At 37.0% G+C, this 19494-nt stretch overlaps 1 long non-coding RNA gene across 2 annotated transcripts; it reads left to right on the forward strand.

Moving 5' to 3' along the window:
* The first annotated feature begins 101 nt into the window (after window positions 1-101).
* On the forward strand, window positions 102-15911 carry LOC108543068 (uncharacterized). 2 transcript variants are annotated; one of them, XR_001889447.1, is made up of 3 exons: window positions 102-245; window positions 1585-1740; window positions 15549-15911. It is a non-coding gene; the product is annotated as an uncharacterized LOC108543068 (long non-coding RNA). The 2 variants fall into 2 exon arrangements; XR_001889448.1 differs by having other exon boundaries at window positions 1654-1740.
* Window positions 15912-19494: the final 3583 nt, after the last annotated feature.

The raw sequence follows: 19494 nt of genomic DNA on the forward strand, positions 1-19494 counted from the left end.
AAAAAAAAAAAAAAAAAAAAAAATGAGGGAGCATCACTGCCTAGACCGAGAACGACTTTAGGAACCTGATTTCGGGGGCGACGTAGTTGCTTGATTTTGTAAAAAACTTTTGTTTCCAAATTGTGTAATTTTATGATTTCCTTTTCTCTTTTCCCAGGTGTTTAGCAATAACATTCCACTGAACTACAATTGTATTTAACAGCTCTTCTCCAGGAATACCAAAGGAAACATAAAAAATAGAATGGGTAGGTACAGCTATCAAACTACTAGAAACAATAACATAATTTATTAAGGTGCCCAATTATGTTAATATACAAAATCAGAAGATTTCTTACGTGAACAGTAAGAGGTTTTATATACATACGGAATTTAATGGAAGAAAATCTTCCATTCATATTGGCATCACAAAATATAATATCCAGAAACAAGCTTAACCAAAAACGTAAAGAACCTTTTGGAAGAAAATTGTGAAATTCCATTATGGGGCCATTAAAGAAGCCTTGAATACATAAATTAAATCCTTTGGTTTGAGATAATAAAACTCTCAATATCTACCGTGCTTTTGTTATTGAAATACAAATTGTGGACATTTTTACCAGGGGAATAGATGAGTTACAACCATCCTTTTATCAGTTACACAGAATCTTATTGAATGGGTATATCCTACTTATGTCAGTTCTTAGTAGTGAATATTAGTTTGTTTCTAATTTTTCCGTATTAGAAACAATGTGAAAAGAACTTGCTCTTATTTATGTGTCTTATGTCCACACTAGTATTTAATACCTTTCTAGAGGCGGAAATTCCTGGCCCAAACAAACTGCCTTCCAAGAAGATTTACTAATATACATTCCTGCTAATGCTATTTTAGAATGTCTTTTTCTCCACATCCCTATGAACACTGAGTGTTCTCTTTAAAAAATTTTTTTTTCTCAATCTACTAGACTCCTTCTAAAATATATACTTTTCAAAATGCCTGCTTACCCTTCAATATATTGAGTTGTCTTTTAAAAGATTATTTGTAGGTACTGTTTATGTATTAGGTTGGTGGAAAATTAATTGCGATTTTGCCATTAAAAGTAATTAAAAGTAATGGCAAAACCCGCAATTACTTTTGCACCAACCTAATATTGTATATGTTGACCTTGTGTTACCCATATTGCAGACATTTCCTTCGAGTTTTATTGTTACCTTTTTTTTTTTTTTTTTTTTTTTTGAGACAGAGTCTCGCTCTGTCACCCAGGCTGGAGTGCAGTGGCGCCATCTCGGCTCACTGCAAGCTCCGCCTCCCGGGTTCACGCCATTCTCCTGACTCAGCCTCCCGAGTAGCTGGGACTACAGGCGCCCGCCACCTCGCCCGGCTAGTTTTTTATATTTTTAGTAGTGATGGGGTTTCACTGTGTTAGTCAGGATGGTCTCAATCTCCTGACCTCGTGATCCACCCGCCTCAGTCTCCCAAAGTGCTAGGATTTCAGGAGTGAGCCACCGCGCCCGGCCTCTTGTTATCTTTTAACATTTCTTTTGTTATACAGATGTTCTTCATTTTTATATAGTCACACTTTTTTTCTTCTTCTTCTTCTTCTTTAGTTTCATGCCTTGTGTAAAATGTTTTACTTCTGAGTTTCATTTCTTAAAAAAGCCTTCCACATCTGCCAGGTGCTGACGAATCAAATCCTCAATCTAACTATAGCCACCATGTGGAACCTGTGGCTACATTTATGATCCCAACAGCTTCTGCTCCAGGTAAGCAGATCTTGGCTATGAGTCTCTGGATGTACTTGTCTCTCTAGATTTCAGGGCAGTGATTTGCCCTGCTACCTCAGTCTCTGACGGGTCCAACTAAAGTCACAGATTTTCAGTTTGTTCAGCTTTTCTTATTGTAAGATGGGAGATATGACTTCCAATCTTCCCATATAGCAGAGATAAGACTAGAAGGTTTTTACTGTAAATTATTTTTATTTAGGTGCTGAATGGTTTTATATAAATGCAAGGGGTGGCATATCGGTAATTAATTTTGGATAAGCCACATTTCAAGTGCTCAATAATCACATGTGGCTTGTACAGCAGAGGCTACTGTATTGGACAGTGCTATGTGCCATGTTAGGATTGGGAAACTTTTCTTAAGTTGGGATATTACTGAAGGATGTTAATTGGAGTTTAGGAGTGACATGATTACTGTTGCATTAACACAAGTCACTGTGGCAGTGGAGTGGAGAATGAATTGGAGGGAATGAAGAGTTTATTTTATTTAGAGAAATTAGGAGGTTCAGAGACAGATTTGCTGAAAGGCAAACACAGGCACTTGAACTAGGTGCTGGCAGTAGGAAAAGATAGAAAAGAGAAATGTCAGACATTTAACCAGTCCATTCCAGGAGGCTTGACAATAATTGGGTTCAAAATAGGCAAACCAACTTTATAAGTCAGCTAATAATTTGATTGTAATAATCATTTGTCCCTTAAAAGTCAGAGAACAGGTTTTATTGAAATATTATTTTGAAGAATGTCACCTTTATTTCCAGATATGTGGAAATTGTGGAGTCATGGGAATATGTTGGCTATGGAGAACTTTAGTTTCTTATGGCCAAATGTAAATGGCTGCAGTTGCCAGCAGATGCAGAATAAGAAGTCTCCAGCTCATGTTCCCCAACACAAACAATGGTCTGGCAGCTGTTCATGAACAAAACTGCCTTTGTGGGAGCTTTGGGATCCAGATAAGAGGTCACAAAGCCCTGGCGAAGCTCAAGACGGAGGAGAGGTACTCTGAGAAGGCAGGTACATGCCCCAGTGGCAGGCTCGCTGAGCGTGGTTTCAGCTACAGACCCAAAGCAGCCCCATCCCCCCATGAATGTGGCTCTAGCCCTGCTTGACTGCAGTGCTGCAACTAGCCCTATCCAATAAGAGACCTGGGAGGAGCCACACCAATCTATGCCTCTGGTAACAGGCCTACTGGCCACAGACCTGACTGGGGATCCTAAAATGGCCCTGTGACTTGGCTTCAACCCTGCTCTACTACCAGTCTGGAGTCAGTGCTGCCTTCAAAGGGATCTTGTGAAACACACATTGTCATGCCCCAGGTTATAGATTCACCAACCTTGGTCCTTACTGTGGCTCTTGAAGAGTCCCTGTGACCCAGCTCCTGCCTTGCTCTCAGTCCTGCCCACCCAAAGACCAAGTAATGTCTGTCCATGCCCCTGGTAGCAGGCTTGCTGCCCTCAGTCCCTGCTGTGCAGCCTAAGTCAGTGTTGGCTATGGACCCTGAAGCAGCCCTGAGACTCAGTTCCAGCCTCCTTCTGTCATGGTTTCAGAGTAATCTTGCCTGCTCACAGAATTGGTGGCATACATGCCCCTCATGGTAGACCCAGTGACATTGAGCCTGACTGTAAACCTTGTTGCAGTCCTGTGAGCTGGCTCCAGCACTGCTCTACCACAGTACTGGGGGAAGTCCTTCCTGCCCAGAGACCTAAACAGGGCCCTGACAGGAGTCTGTTCTGTCAGGGACCTGGTGGAGCCACACACTTAGCCAAGGGTATTCCCTTCTGGCTGGCAGACCCACTGGGTTTGCAGACTCAACTGCAGAAACAGAAGCAGCTCCATGACAGGGCTCTAGCCTTGTTCACTGTGGTTCTGGAGGTTGGTACCCATCAATCGATCTGGCAGGAACCACGCCCATGCTTGTCCACACCCCTGGTAACCGGACTGTCAACTGTGGAACTAACTACAGACCAGGCCACAGCCATGTGACCTAGCTCTAGCCCCACTTGACTCTGACCCAAGAGGCAGTTCCATCAGTCTGAGAAGGAGGCAGGAGAAGGTCTTTACCTGCTGAAAGCAGTCTATAAAAACAGGAAGAGGTGTTTGCTCCTTCAAGTGAGCAGATACCAATACAAAGGTATATGAATCATGAAGAACCAGGCAAACAAGACACTACTGAAGGAAATTAATAAAGCTCCAGCAACCAAGTACCAAAAAGTATAGATCTATGAATTTCTTGACAACAAATTGAAAATAATTGTCTTACGGAAGCTAAGTAAGCTCAATAGACAACTCAATAGACAAGCTCAATAGACAAGCTCAATAGACAACTAAATCAATATTTCAGGAAAACAGTATGTGAACAAAATGAGAGGTTTAACAAAGATGTAGAAATCATAACTCTCATTTTGTTCATGTACTGTGCCCAGAGGCAGGCCATTTGAAATTATCCAGCCACGGGAGAAAAAAGAAAACAAAAAAAGAAATAAAAAAGAATGAGAAAGGCTACAGAATTTATGAGGCACCTTCAAGCTAGTCTGCATGTACATTGTGTAAGTCTCAAAAGGAAAAGTGAAAGAGAAAGGAGCAAAAAGCTTATTTAAAGAAGAAATGACTGAAAAGCCCCCAAATCTGGGGAAGAAAATAAACATCCAGATTCAAGAAATTATGAACTTCATATAGGTTGAACATAAAAAGGCCTATGCTGAAACACATCACATTATAATTAAACTATCATAAGTCAAAAATAGAGAGTTTTGAAAGCAGCAAGAACCAAACGACATGGCAGAAACCATGCTTGCCCATACCCCTTGTAACAGGACTGCAGACTGCGGAACTAACTGCAGACCACGCTATAGCCATGTGACCCACTTCTAGCCCCACTTGACTGTGATCCAAGAAGCAGTCCTATCAGTCTGAGAATGAGGCAAGAGAAGGTCTTTACCTGCTGAAAGCAGTCCATAAAAATAAAATAAGAAGAGGTTTTATACACATAAATAGAAACTTCTATAGGACTGTCAGCAGATTTCTCAGCAAAAACCTCGCAGGCCAGGAGAGAGCGGGATAGATAATATACTGAAAATACTGAAAAAAACAAACAAACAAACAAACAAAATGCTACTAATCAAGAATACTATACTCATCAAAACTATCCTTTCAAAATGAAGGAGAAAGTCTTTTATGGACAAAGAAAAACTGAGGGAGTTCATCACCATCAGAACTGCCTTACAAGAAATGCTAAGGGGGTTCTTCAAATTGAAATAAAAACATAGTAAAGAGCAATGTGAAAGGATAAATGTTGCTAGTAAAGGTTAATACATATACAAATACAGAACAATGCAACAGTGTAATGGTGGAACATAAATTACTTTTAACATAAACTTGAAGTTACAAGACAAAAATGTTAGGGATAACTACGGCCACAAAAATTTGTTAATAGATACATACTATACAAAGAATCAAACCGACTTTAAGAACACCAAGAGTGTGGAGTAAAAATGTAAAGCCTTTGTATGCAATTCAAGTTAAATTACGAACTTAAGATAAAAAGTCATAATTACAAGATACTTTATACAAGTCTCATGGTAGGCACAAACACCCTGATATATATATAATACAGAGACAAGAATCAAAGAAATTGCTACAGATAGTCATCAAATAACAACGAAAGATGGTAAGAGAGGAAGACAGGAACAAAACAATAGCAAAGGTGACAGAAAACAACAAAATGTCCATAGTAAGTCCTCATCTGTCAATAATTATCTTAAAGGTGAATGAATTAAATTCCCCAATCAAAAGACATAAAGTGGTCAAATGGATAAAGAAAAAGAGCTAGTAATATGCTTTCCATAAGAGACTCACTCAAGGACAGACACAGGCTGAAAGTTAAGGAATAGAAAAGATAATCCATACAAATGGTAATCAAAAGAAAGCAGAAGTTGTTACACTTATATCAGAAAAAATAGACTTTAACTCAAAAACTGTCACAAATAATGTCATCATGCAATGATAAAAGAGCCAACTCAACAGGAAAGCATAAATATTGTAAATATACATGCACTTAATATTAGAGCACCTAAATACATAAAGCAAATATTGGCAGATCTGAAGGCAGATATTGACATCAATACAGTAATAGAAGACTTCAATATCCCTCTCTCAGTAAATGGATAGAAAACCAGACAGAATTAATAAAGAAACTGCTGACTTGAAGGTAATACCATAGACCAAATAGACCTGACAAACATACAGAACTTTCTACTCAACAGCGTACATATACATATTCTTCTCAAGCACACAAGGAACGTTCTCCATGATAGATTGCCTGTTAGATTACTAAGTAAGTCTTAACAAATTTAAGAAGATTGAAATCATACCAAGTATCTTTTCTGACTACAATGGAATGAAACTACAAATTAATAACAGCAAGAAAATGAAAAATTCACAAATATCTGGAAATTAAATAATACACTTGTGAGTAACCATTGAGTCAAAGAGGAAAACAAAAATAAATTTTTTAAAAATTCAAGAAAAACGGGGTGGGCGTGGTGGATCACGCCTGTAATCCCAGCATTTTGGGAGGCCGAGGTGGGCAGATCACGAGGTTAGGAGATCGAGACCATCTTGGCTAACACAGTGAAACCTGTCTTTACTAAAAATACAAAAAAATTAGCTGGGCGAGGTGGCGGGACCTGTAGTCCCAGCTACTGGGGAGGCTGAGACAGGAGAATGGCGTAAACCCTGGAGCGGAGCTTGCAGTGAGCCAACATCGCGCTACTGCACTCCAGCCTGGGTGACAGAGCGGGACTCCGTTTAAAAAAGAAAAATTTTTTTTCAAGAAAAATGAAAACACAATATACCAAAACTTATGAGATGTAGTAAAACAGTACCAAGAGGGAAGTTTTAAACATAAAAGTTTATAAGAAACATTTTAAATAAACAAATGAATAAAGAAGAAACAGAAAGTCAGAACAGACCAGTAACAAATAACGAGATTGAATTGGTAATCAAAAACCTTCCATAAAATAAAATCCCAGGACCAGATGGCTTCACGAGTGAATTCTACCAAACATTCAAAGAAGAATTAATGCTAATCCATTCTAAATAATCCCTTCCAAATAAAGAAAAAGGGGAAATGGTTCTAAATTCACTTCTGAGGTCAGCATTATCCTGATACCAAAGCCAGACAAAGACACCACAAGAAAACTGTAAGTCAATATCCCTCCTGAACACAGACACCAAAATCTTCAATAAAATACTAGCAAACTGAAAACAACAGCACATTAAAAGGATCATGCATCATGATCAGGTGGGATTTATTCCTAAGATGAAAGGATAGTTCATTATACACAAAGCAATTGTGTCCTATTTAACAAAACAAAGGACAAAAATCTTATGATCATCTCAGTCTATGTAGACAAAACTTTTGACAAAATTTAACATTCATTCATTATAAAAATCTCTGGATAAAATAGACATAGAAGGGATTTATTTCACCACAATAAAGACAAAATGTGAAAAAATCCACAGCTAACATTATACTCAATGTTCAAAAATTGAAAGCTTTTCCTCTAAGATCAGAAATAAGACAATGATGCTCACTCTCTCCACTTCTATTTATCATAGTACTGGAAGTTCTAGCTAGGGTAATTTGACAAGGAAAAGAAATAAAAGTAATACCAATTCAAAAGGAAGAAGTTAAATTGCCTCTGTTTGAAGATTACATGATCTGACATAGAGAAAACCATAAAGACTCCACCAAAAAACTGTCAGAACTGATAAAAAAATTTAGTAAAGTTGCAGGATTGCACAACAGACATACAAAAATCAGTTATGTGTCTGTACACAAATAACAAACTATCCAAAAGGGTAATCTAGAAAACAATTGCATTTATCATAGCATAAAAAATACTTAGAAATAAAATTAACCAAGGAAGTGTGAGATCTGTATCCTGAATCTATAAAATATTGATGGAAGTAATTGAAGAAGCCACAAATAAATGACAAGATATTCCATGTTCATGGATCAGAAAAGTTAATATTATCAAAATGTCTATACGACTCAAAATGATTTATAGATTCAGTGCAATTCCTATCAATATTCCAATGTCATTCTTTAACAGAAATAGAAAAAATAATACTTAAATTCATATAGGATCACAAAAGACACCGAATAGCTAAAGCGATCTTGAGAAAGAAGAACAAAGCTGGAGGCATTACACTTTCTGATTTCAAATAATATTACAAAGATTATAGTAATTAAAGCAGTATGATAAAACAGACACATAGACCAATGGAAAGCATAGAGGGCCCAGAAATAAACCTACACATGTATAGTCAACTAATCTTCAACAAAGGTGCCAAGAATACACAGTGATGAATGGATATTCTCTTCAATAAATAATGTTAGAAAAACTGAATATCCACACTCAAAGGAATGAAATTGGGCCCTTATCTTACACCATGCACAAAAATCTACTCAAAATGGATTAAACACATAAGACCTGAAACTATAGAACTACCAGAAGAAAACATGTAGGAAAAGTTCCTTGACATTGACCTTGGTAATGATTTTTTTGCCAAAAGTACAGGCAACACATGGGCTATATCAAACTAAAAAGCTTCTACATGGTAAAAGAAACAACCAACAAAATGGAAAGACAGCTTATGGAATGGGCAAAAATGTTTGCAAACCATCTATCCTATAATGGATTATTATCTAAAATACATAAGGAACCTCAATAGCAAAAACACAAATAACCTAATTAAAATATTGGCAAAAAAACTGAATAGACATTTTCCCATGGAAGACATACAAATGGCCAACAGGTGTATAAAAAGATACTCAACATCACTAATCATCAGAGGAATACAAATCAACACCACAGTGAGATATAACCTCACAGTCGTGATGATGATTATCAACAAGTTGAAAGGTAACCAGTGTTGTCAAGGCTGTGGAGAAAAGGGAACCTTTGCACATAGTTGGAGGTACAGCCATTGTGGAAAATGGTATGGATGTACCTTGAAAATTAAAAATAAAACTACAATACAATCCATCAATCCCACCGCTGAGTATATATCCAAAGAAAATAAAATTATTGTCTCAAAAAGATATCTGCACTCCCACATTCATGCAGCATTTATTCAAGATATGGAAACCAATGTAAGTGTCCATTGATGAATGAATGTGTAAAGGAAACGTGACACATGCACACACACAGGGATATTATTCAGCTTTAAAGAAGAAAATGCTGCCATTTGTGATAACATAAATGAACGTCGAGGACATTATGCTATGTGACATAGGGCAGGAACAGAAAGATAAATACTTTATCTTTTGTGATCTCACTTATGTGTAAAACATAGATATAGAGAGTAGAAGACTGAAATGTAGGAGAAATGGAGAGCTATTAGTTGAAGGGGATAAAATTTCAGTTGTAAGATTAATGAGTTCTGGAGATCTAAAGTACAGCATGGTTAATAATTATGTATCACATACTTAAAATTTGTCTAGAGAGTAGATCTTAAGTGTTCTTGCCATGCACACACATACACACAAAATAGTTACTATGTGAGGTAATGGATATGTTAATTAGATTGATTATGGTAATCATTTAACAATGTATACATATATCAAAACATCACAATGTATACCTTAAATACATACAATATTTATTTGTAAATCATACTTCAACAAATCTGGAAAAAATAAAACAAATCTAAATGGCCACATGATGGTGCCAAAACCTTGGTAAGTTAACATGTCTTTTCCGTGGAGCTTGCACATTCCTTCTTCTACAGAAATGTTTCTACCTTGACTTAGTTATTTTACTTAAAAAAGAACTCCATTAAACATAAATGAATTTGTGTGTATGTTTTCACAGTAATGGCCTATTTCTAACAATGTTCTCAAGCCAACTGGTAGTCCTTATTTCACTCTCATTATTTTATACTTTTACTTGTAAAACTGGAGTTTTGTAAACCCAGTGTAGCACATTCTCGGAATGGTGCAGAAGAGGGATACAATTCTATACTTATTTATCTAGGAATGAGACCAGTGGGACTTCAATATAATTGCATTCTCTTTTTGGGAGGCATGGAGAAATTTTTCTGTAGCACTTTTGGAAAATATACCAAGCTTCAGTAAGAGATATTTATAAAGTGAGTGAACCAGACACCCAGATATGACATTTAACATGACTAGGTAGAGGTAGTTCTGTACCCTATGTATTCTTAATTAATCCTATGTATCCCAGGATCCTTAACTAATCCTGAAGGTATGAATTAATGAAAATCCAAACCACATGGTCAAATTCGCTCATTTTTTTCCCCCCAAATTATCTTGCCAGTTACTGAATATACAACATGGAGTGGAGAAACTAGTAAATATTAGAGATGTAATTTTTAGCACCTCTTGGAGACTCAAGTAAGGATCATTTACTCACTCAGCAAACATTCTCTGAGTGTTTACTATAGGCTAAGGGCTATGAATTTAAGATTGGCAAATTACTTTTAATGCCATAAACCACCACCTTCTAGAACTGTATATGCCACAAGTACTCAAAGTGACAAGGATCACCAAACATAAAAACTTAAGTGCTATCAGGGTCTAGAATCATAAGTCTCACCCAGTCTTAAGAAGCCTCTACCATGTGTTGGTTTTGCAAGGTGCCAGAAAACAGCAAAATCTGGAAACATATGTGCCATTACATTGTTATTAAGTGCCACAAAATATCAAGATATGACTAGTGCCACTGACATCTAGAACAAGCTCTTCCAGTTTCTAGACCTGATGTCAGCAAACTATATCTTGCAGGCATAATATCTTCTTTTTAAAATGAAGTTTTGGCCAGGCATGGTGGATCATGCTTGTAATCCCAGCACTTTGAAAGGCTGAGGGGGGAGGATCGCTTGAGGCCAGAAGTTTGACACCAGCCTGGACCACATGTGGACACCCCATCTCTACAAAAATTAAAAAATTAGCCAGGCATTGTGTTGCATGCCAGTAGTCCCGGCTACTCAGGAGGCTGAGGCAGGAGAATCACTTAAGCTTGGGAGGTTGAGGCTGCAGTGAGCTATGATTGTGCCATTGCACTTCATAAACCTGGGTGGCAAAGTGAGACTCTGCCTAGAAAAGAGAAGTTTTATTGAAACACAACTATGCTTATTCATTTATACATTGTCTATGGCAGAGTTAAGTAATTGTAACAGAGACCTTTTGCCTGTGAAGCCTGAAATCTTTCCTATCTAGCTCTTTTAAAAAAGGTTTGCTGACACATGCTGTAGATTCTCAAATGCCACCCATCTATAAACACAAGTGTCATTAATTCTTAGAACCAGATTTGCTTCACAGAGTTTAAATCAAAACTATTACCGTGCAACCAACACCCAGAACACAACCGCTTCAATAAGCAGACACGCAAAAAACCATCTTGGGAGCAGTGATTAAGCACTGGCCAAAGCTCATAAGAAAGTTTGTAGACTATATCTTTGTGTTTCATTAAAAATAAGATGATAGAATACAGATTATGTTTCTCACATTGAAATTTCCATGTTAATTCTCAATTAAATTCTCATGTTAATTGTTACTGACCATAATTTTGACTTTTCTTGGGAATATTGTTTTTGAACAAGAAGAAACAAAGAGAAGGAAGCAATCTACTTTACATATATGAATTCTTCTTGGATATTAGTTCTCAGTTTCAGGAGTACTGATTTCATTAACCTTGAAATATTGGAGTTTGTATAAAAGGTTATGAATATAAATGAACTCAATGTTAAAACCTGTCAACATCTACCTTAAATAGCAATGTAAACACTATTAGAAATAAAAGGCTGTTGTGGCAAGCTTGGTGACTAGGTTGATGCGAGTGCTAGAAGGCACATAGATTATGCCATATAATGCTCATCTGTTACTCACTTAATTTTAAAAATGTGAAGGAAAAAGTTTCATGTCTGGCTTTGTGTAGCAGGTTAGAGCTGGACCACTGGGGTCCTCAGATACAGAAGGAACAGGTTGGCTGATATCTAAGAAGTTAGTCTGAAAACAAAATGTTCTTGAGAGTAAGCAAGAAGTCAAAACGATTTACATGTTAAATGTTCCACAAGATCCTTGGCTACCATCAAAGATAAACAACAAAAGACATGAACTGGAATATGAATGCTATTCAACTGATTGTGTGACATTGGACAAGACACTTAACTAATCTAAATCCTGGTTGTTCATGAATAAACTGAAGCTCATCATCATCATTATCATCACCACTATCATTATCATTATCATCATCATGATATAACCTTCACTAGTATTTGGAAGTTGTTTACTATAGGTCACCCTTACACAGAACATCTCTCTTAATCCTAACATAAAACACGTATTATTGTCCTTATTTGACAGATGAGGAAATCAAAGCTTAAGGTAGAAGTAACATTCTGAATGTAACACAAGAGTCAATGACAGAGTTGGGCTGCTCCACGACCCAGTCTTTTAACCCTGTGCTAATGAAAACTCTTTTCTGGTATATCCATATATTACTGGTGGCTTCTTGTAAACAAAATATTTTGTTTTCTCTCGTGTATTTTTTCTACATATTCCAGATTTTCTCCAATGATAGGATACATTGTTTTCTCTTTTTGCAATTTTTATTTATTTGATACATAATAATTGTACATATATATGGGGTAGTGAGTTTCAATACATACCAGGTATAGCAATAAAATCAGGGTAACTAGCATAATCATCACTTCAAACATTTAAAATTTCTTTTAATGTTGAGAACATTCAAAATCCTTTCTTCTAGCTATTTGAAAATTTACAATAATTTATTGCTAACTATAGTCAACCTATAGTGCCATAGAATAGTAGATCTTTCTCCTTCTATCAAGCTCATTACTGGTGGCTTTCATGTAATTTTTTTGAAAGAAGTTTTCAGAGCATATTAAGAATCAAAAAGTGTTACTGTTCTTTTATCAGGTAATCTCACTTCTGGGAATATTGTTAGGAAATATATAAAAGTAAAGTAAATAAAGACATTCATTGCAGTATTACTTATCATAGTAAACAACTGGAAACTTCTTAAATGTCAAACAAATGAGAAAAGATTAAGTAACTAATGATATATTACACAGTATCTTAAATATTCACCATGAGGCCTATTTAGTAATAAAGTATAATGCATGGACCAGTTATGTGAAAAACTGGAATATACAATTATATTCACATTATGATGCCAATTCTGTGGAATTTTGCATGCATATGAAAAAGGCATGTGGGAATATAAAGAAAATATCAAATATTGTTTCTTGACGTGGTGATATTTCCAGTGAATTTCTCTTCTATTGTTGTCATTATAATCGGTACGAGTAATGAACAAATTTGGAATACAACATATATACCTACTCTACGTACCTCACAGGATAATTGTGAAGATCAGCCAAGAATATGAGTAAATGATATAAACCTGAGAAACTGTAAGACATTTGAAATATCATAAGAAACACCAGGCTGGTCTGGTTAGGAGAATAAATCTTGTATTCAGACTGAACAGAATCCTTGGGTCTAGGACAAGCAGGTTTGGCTGCTCCTCTCATCCATCCTCATGATCTGGGCCAGAGATTGGCAAACTATGGCCCATGGGCAAAATCCTGTCCATACTCAATTTTCATATGATCTATGAGCTAGAAATACTTTTTAGATTTTAAGTGGTTCAAAGAAAAAAAATCAGAGAATACTATTTGATGACCCATGAAAATTATATGAAATTCAATTTTCAGTGTACATAAAGGTTTTTTTTGGAACAGAGTAGCACCCATTTACTTACATATTATCTATGGATGCTTCATGCTATGGCAGCAAAGTTGAGTGGTTGCTGTGAGACCATATTGCCCACAAAGCTTAAAATGCTTGCTATCTTGGCCCTTCACTAAAACAATTCTCTGACCCTTGACCTAGGCCAACTTCAGTTCCTCACATCGTGTCTTGGCCTCATGAGAACTTTATTCTAGAGAATTTTTTTCCCAGTTGCACTTAAATGGTTAGAAATACTGCCTTTTTCTAGTATTTAGGCTTTAAGAAATGTTTTCAAAACATAGGGGTTGGAGCCATTGAACAGCTCCAACACCAACCAGGTTTACATTGCAATGTTTGCTAACACACAAATACATGTTCTGGTAGGTGCTCAGTGGGAGATATAGGCCCTTCTTGGGCATCAAGAGATTTAATCTTTGATCTGCTCAAAGTTCAACCCATCCGGGTCTCTGTTTCCTCATTTATAATAATCAAGAAAACTGGATGATTTCTGAGGCCCCATTCTATGTTTCTACAATGGCTTGTGTTATTTTAAAGGTTGGTGGTTCTTCATGGTTATTATATGAGCGCTTTTGCTTCTTTGATGATCTCCCTGTCTCTGGGACAATTAACCAATCATGTTTAAGGCCAGAGATAAAAACTTAAATGCCTGTAGAGACTAGACAGGTGAAATAAATGAGGGAAACCACCTGAGTTAATAGACAGTCTGTGGTAAGCATTGTGGCGTGCTGCAGAGTATAACAGGTCCCGGAATAACATTATTTCCTTCAGTACCATTTCATTGTGATGCTGATGAGAAAAAAAAAATTGATCCTGGGCTGGGGCCACTGTCTTCATTTGCACATTCTCCTTATGTCTACATGGATTTTCTCCAGATACCCTGGTTTCCTCCCACATTCCAAAGATGTTAGGTTCATTGGCATGTCTGAATTGTCCCAGTTTGCGTGATTGTGGATGTGTGTGGGAGTGTGTCCTGTGATGGAATAGTGTCCTGTCTAGGGTGGGTTTGCTCCCGGACCAAACCACGGGTCAGGATGCTATTTCTTGAAGCCCAATAATGAGACACAGATTAACTGGGGAGGAAGAGAGTTTTTGTTTATGTAACTGGTTACAGGGAGAAGGCCTGGAAATTATCGCCAGACCAATTCAAAATTACAAAGTTTTCCAGAGCTTATAGACCTTCCAAGCTATATGTCTACGTGTAAGTGTGCATTCATATAAAGACATAAATGATAAACTTCTTTTAATCTATAACTAGGGTCTGAGTCCTGAAGATCTTCTTCTGAAGCCTCAGTAATTTACTTCATCTAAATGAGTCCAGGTGTGGGGGTGATTACCCTTATCTGGTCTCCTGCTAAATCACAGAGGTTTGGGGAGTTCCTTTAGATCCAACAAACTTGTTTATGAAGGCCTGGGGAGTTTGTTCAGACCCCCAATAAAACTTGTTTAATCCTCAATGGGTCATGTTAATTCCTTCCTTATTTTATCATGCTTTCAGGCCCAGGAAAGGCCTAGACAAAACTCTTTGTGGGCTTTTGTTACATTCCAGCCTTTGTGTAAGGGCACTGGCTCAATCAGCTTTTCATGTTTAACCTCCCTACTCAGTCAGTGCTGGAACAGTTGTAATGGAGGCCTGTGTTAGTGAGACCTGGCCTGCCACAGGTGCCCGCCTTGTGACCCAGCTGCTAGGATACGCTATGGTCACCCATGACCCCAACCTGGAATAATTGGGTAAATAGTTATCTTACTTGTTTTATTACTTTTCTCATTTGTATGTATACCTCACATTTATTTCAATGTTTAATATTAGAAGTATTTTGGCCTTTAGTTAGATGTTTGATGATGTTTTTGTGACCAGAAATATGCCATAGGGACTTAACTCTTGTTTATGTTAATTAGCATATTATAAAATTGGTTTTCTCATGTGACCACTGAACCAGTTTTAACTGGTCCTACTTTATTGATAACAGGACATTAAATTATTTTACAGGCACAGAATGAAGAAATTACGAGTCATACAGCTGAAGTATGCACAGAAAAGATTTCAACCTCAAATAAAATCTGGAACTGAAGTTTCATTCCCCTTGTGTATCCCCTTGATAGACAAATGTATCAAGACTTGGTCAGAACTGAAGGCCAGAACACTTTCCAAAGTGAAGGGATACAAGCTCAGGAGTGTTAGGTGTTAAGATCCCTTATCATACTTTACCATATATGGTCTTGTTTAAAGAAGTTCTTCCAATCAAAACCTACCCGCCAGCACCGCTGCATACCAGCCTGCTGTCTCTAACCCGGAAAACTTGTCCCAGACTCCAGAATGGGGAGATGGATTTGAGCTTTGTCTCCTGTCTCCTTGCCAGCCAACCCCACAATAAAACTTTTTTTTTTCTTAAAAACTGGTGTCATAGTATTTGTGTCTATGTTAATCAGGAAGCGAGCCCATTCCTCAGTAACACTTATACATCCTGTCATTTAAAACTTCAGTTTTTAAGAACCTATCAGTGATATTAAGTGATACTTACTGCACTTAGCCCATCTGAAGGGAGCAGCTATAACTCAGCTCCAGACTGACTATTATTATTATTATTATTATTATTATTTTTATTTATAATATATATATATATATATATTAAGAGACGGAGTCAATACGCTCATAGATAGACAACAACAGAAAAGCTGGAGATAGAAGAATAGAGATCGGATATATAGAGATACACTGACAGATCCAGACATCACAAGAGAAGATATAGAACATAATATACAAAAACTGCCTCAGCCTCAACCCAAGATAGAATGGAGACTAAAAGAGAAGACAGAACAATCGCCCGAAAACTAGTTTTTTTGTATTTTTTAGTAGAGACGGGGTTTATAACAAAAGTGTTCACCAGGATGGTCTCGACTCCTGACCTCAGTGAGTCTGCCCGTCTCAGCCTCCCAAAGTGCTGGGATTACAGTCTTGAGCCACCGCGCCCGGCCCAGCTGACTATTATTAATTTATGTTGCTAGATCGTTCACATTTTCAAAAGATGGATTTTGATGTGAAATCTATATAAATGCAGGCAACTAATTCAAGTTTTAAAAAATACTATGTAACGCTTCTTCCCCAGTTCCTGAATGCAGAATGGGCCTCTGAGTTACCATTTTAAGAATCTTACCTCTATGTGTAGGGTAATTTTTACGTAACTTTCCAGCGGGGATGAACAACCAAGTTTCAAGGAACCCTTGGCCATCTGAAAATCGTATCTTCAGAGTATGACACTAAGCTGAGGTGGCAGAATGTGTGTTTCCAAATGAACCTGGCCCTTTTGCTCACTTAGAACTTGCGAGATTTAAAAAAGCTTTTGGTATTATGACTCTGATTTTCAATAATAGTACTTCTAAAACTTTATAAACAAGTACTACTGCCCACATTCACTTGGAAGCTGATCTTTTCTGTTTGGCTTCGTGTTGTTAGCTAGAACAGATTATTTAGCTCAATTAGAATGGGAGTAAAGAGCTTGGACTTGCCATGTAAATTATTTCTGAACACACTATCCTTTCCTCTCTTCTTTTTTCCTGGGTTAGGGGGATGTGATATGTTTGTTTATTCTATGGATATTTATCAAGTGCCTACTAAGTGTAGGAATTGCTCCAGGTGCTGGTGACATAATAGTAAACCAAATAAAATCTTGCTCTCATAAAACTTACACTCTAGAAGGGAAGGTAGACAATTGATAAATACATATAATGTTAGACAGTGATAAGTGTTAGGAAGGAAAATAAAACCAATGAAATGTAAGGAGATAGAGAGTGATGGGGAGTATGATTTTAGGTGGTATAGTCATGGAAGGCATCCCCGAGGAGGTGACGTTTCCACAGAGATCCAAATGAGGTGAAGAAGCCATTAGAATATTTCTAGGCAGAGAGAACAACACATACAAACATTCCTGGGCAAATCTCTTGGTGTGCTTGAGGACTGCCAAGGGGGCCAGTGTAGATGGAGCTGCTGTTAGCCAGGGGAATAGTAATAGGAAATAAGATCCAAAAGGTAGCCAATTACCAGATCCTGTAGGGTTTTATAAACGTAGGGAAGACTTTTATTTTAAGAATGTAGGAAAGCCATTACAGGGGTGACATCATCTGATCACCTTTTAAGAAGCTCACTGTGGCTGCTGTAGGCATAAGGGTTTCCAGCAGAAGTACCTGTTAGGAGGCCATGGCAGTGATCCAGATAGATGAATGATGCACTCGGCTGGTAGCAGTGGATATTCGGAGAAGCAGTTGGATTTGAATAATATTTTCAGTGGATAGAGGTAACTTCTGTTCATTGTTTAAGATAATTCAAAAGCTGCCTTCTCTGAGAGATATTTCCTGAACTCTTCCTCCTTGCCAGGTTGAGTTTCCCTCTCCTGTGGTCACCTAAGCAGCCCACTTTTACTTCTTTTTGACATATTACATTTTATTCAGTGCTTTATTATGTATGTGCTGTATCTGTCTGCCTGTAAATTCTTTTTTTAGACCCAGGACCATGCCTTATTTCTTTCTAGTGCCTGGCACTGTACTTGCACATAATCGGTGTTAATTGAATGATTATTTAATAGACATATATAAATCAAAAAAATTAAAAGGAAATAAAATTGGGAAGAAGAAAATGGATATGGAGATAAGCTGAATCTAGTGTCACATCATTGGTGGTTTTAATTTTGTTGGAAAGCTTTTCTGAGACTCAAAAAACCAGGATGTGCTTGGTGGTCAGCCTTATCCTTGTGGTCTTCTTGTATCTCTCTATCAAACAGATTGAAAAATTCCCTTCAAGTAAATAGGATCTGAAGACAACTTCTGTGTCCAGGAGTCTCAGAAGTTAATATAACAAATTAATGAACATGTAACTTCTGAAATTTCTTAAAAAACACTTTTAAATTTTCTCTGCCTCTGAGAGTAGATACTAATTTGGTTTATTGATGGTGGAGGGATAATTATAGACATGCCATTTATCTCTCAGCTCCTCTGAAACTGAAGCATTTAAATAATATGTTATATGTTTATACAGCCTCATATCCCATGTGTCAAATTTTCTTTTAATTTGAATATAAAATATAGAAGATAAAAGTGTCAAAATGATCTTATCGGTGACATCCTTTTATTGTTCATTTTCATGCGGTAATGCCCTAAAAGGAATAACACGCACATGCTTTTGAAATGAAAAAGGAAGAATAGCATGAGCAGATTTGAGCCAAAGAGTGAGCTGCCGAGACCAAATTATTCTCCGGGCTTTATTATTGGCTGATGTTGTGGATTTGACCAGGGAATATAGAGTAAAATAAAAGCAAGCACTGTAATTCATTCATTCAATCACAGACGATAAATTAACAAACAACTGCCAACGAATGTTATTTGCGTCAGGCATACTAAGTACCAAGTGGGGAGATTCCATCAGCTAGAGATTATGTTCCATTGAGGTAACAGAAAACCCAAGAAGAAGCTATTTTTTCTCATACAATGAGAAGGCCAGAGATAGGCAATCTAGAGCGGTAATTGTTGCTTCATGGAAGCTCTTTCTGGCTCTGTTCTGCTGTCCCTTAGAGTATAGCTTTCATTTTCATGGTTACGAGATGTCTGTTTTACCTCTAGTACAGTATTTTTCATGTATCTTCTAACAAGCACACTGCCTAGCTCATAAGAGGTACTTAAATATTTATTTAATACATGAATAAATGGTGATTCAGTGAAAAAAAAATCCTAAGTTGTACAAAAGTGGAAGCTCAGTGTTCCAAATTATTTAATGGCCAGTCATCATCAGATCATCCGAGTAATTTATTTTGCATAGTTACAGGCTGTGTTCCCCAGGAGTAGAGAGTAGACACTCAGATGTAGTCTGTGGTTCAAGATGTGTATTAAAGATCAGTATCTGTAAAAGGAAGAGTTAGAAGCAATATCAACTAGAGGAAAAAGCTAAC

Source organism: Rhinopithecus bieti, unplaced genomic scaffold (genome assembly GCF_001698545.2).
Source record: "Rhinopithecus bieti isolate Rb0 unplaced genomic scaffold, ASM169854v2 scaffold_23460, whole genome shotgun sequence".
NCBI lineage: Eukaryota > Metazoa > Chordata > Mammalia > Primates > Cercopithecidae > Rhinopithecus > Rhinopithecus bieti.